Source organism: Frankliniella occidentalis, unplaced genomic scaffold, assembly GCF_000697945.3.
Source record: "Frankliniella occidentalis isolate FOCC.00 unplaced genomic scaffold, Focc_3.1 Scaffold5, whole genome shotgun sequence".
NCBI classification, from domain to species: Eukaryota; Metazoa; Arthropoda; class Insecta; order Thysanoptera; family Thripidae; genus Frankliniella; species Frankliniella occidentalis.
The window spans coordinates 3,579,961-3,581,023 of record NW_026267135.1 but is presented as its reverse complement, the minus strand read 5'-3'; positions in this window follow the sequence as shown (position 1 = coordinate 3,581,023).

Genomic DNA, 1,063 nt, shown 5'->3' with positions numbered 1-1,063 from the left:
CCCGCCCCACCCCGGGGGTAACGCAACCCCCATTAGCATCTTAAGGTTTCTCTCCACTTTAACGACCTGAAAGTATTAGGATGGTCCGAAGACACTGCAAACAAGATGGACATGGCCACATTGTGGTCGTAAGGTAATCTAACAACCATAAATAAACTAAAAATCAAAAACAATAAAAATTGTCTGTACATAGGGCAGAATGTGAGAACAGTGTTCGAATCATGTAGTTTTATGGTGGTCACTGGACTTTATGACACCGTACTCGGCAGTAGCTACGAACAACTTGTGGTAACCAAGTGTCTTTTAGCGTGTGGTTCCAGGGAAGCCTAGGCTACAGCCGTGCTTAATGTGCTTGCTTGCCCCCCGAAGGTGTAAGAAAGTGGTAAGAGAGAAGGGGTCAAATAAATTACCCCACGCTGTCGAGCCCTCTAAGCCTGCGCGTCTCAGAGTATAACGGTCCGTCCTCCTCCTCCTGATCATGATCACGAGCCTCAGCCACGAGGACCTATCTCTCCTCTCCCGAGTCCTGCCCCCCGGTACAGCCTCTTCGAGCAGCGGACGCCCGCTGGCTGGTTACGTAAAACACAAGGCCTAGGTCTCGGGCTCCAGGCGCGGCCGAATCGGGGCGTTGAGCAAACGCATTCCTCGATAACACTTAACGAGACGATAATTTTATGATCGGAGATTATGATGATGGCGATGTTGGCGATAAGGCTCAACATCGCGGCGCGGCGGCGATCAGTTTTGCAAAATCAGTAACGCACACCACAGCAACGAAGGCGAACACGGCAGCGCTAAACGACGCCGTCAACGACGTCTGCGTCAACTACACTGTCAACGACACCGCCGTCAACGACGCTGCCGTCAACGACGCCGCTGCCAACGACGTCGCCGTCAACGTCGCCGTCAACGTCGCCGTCAACGTCGCCGTCAACGTCGCCGTCAACGTCGCCACCGTCAACGACGCCGCCGTCAACGTCGCCACCGTCAACGACGTTGCTGTCAACGACGCCGTTGCCAACGACGTCGACGTCAACGACGTTGCCGTCAACGACGTTGCCGT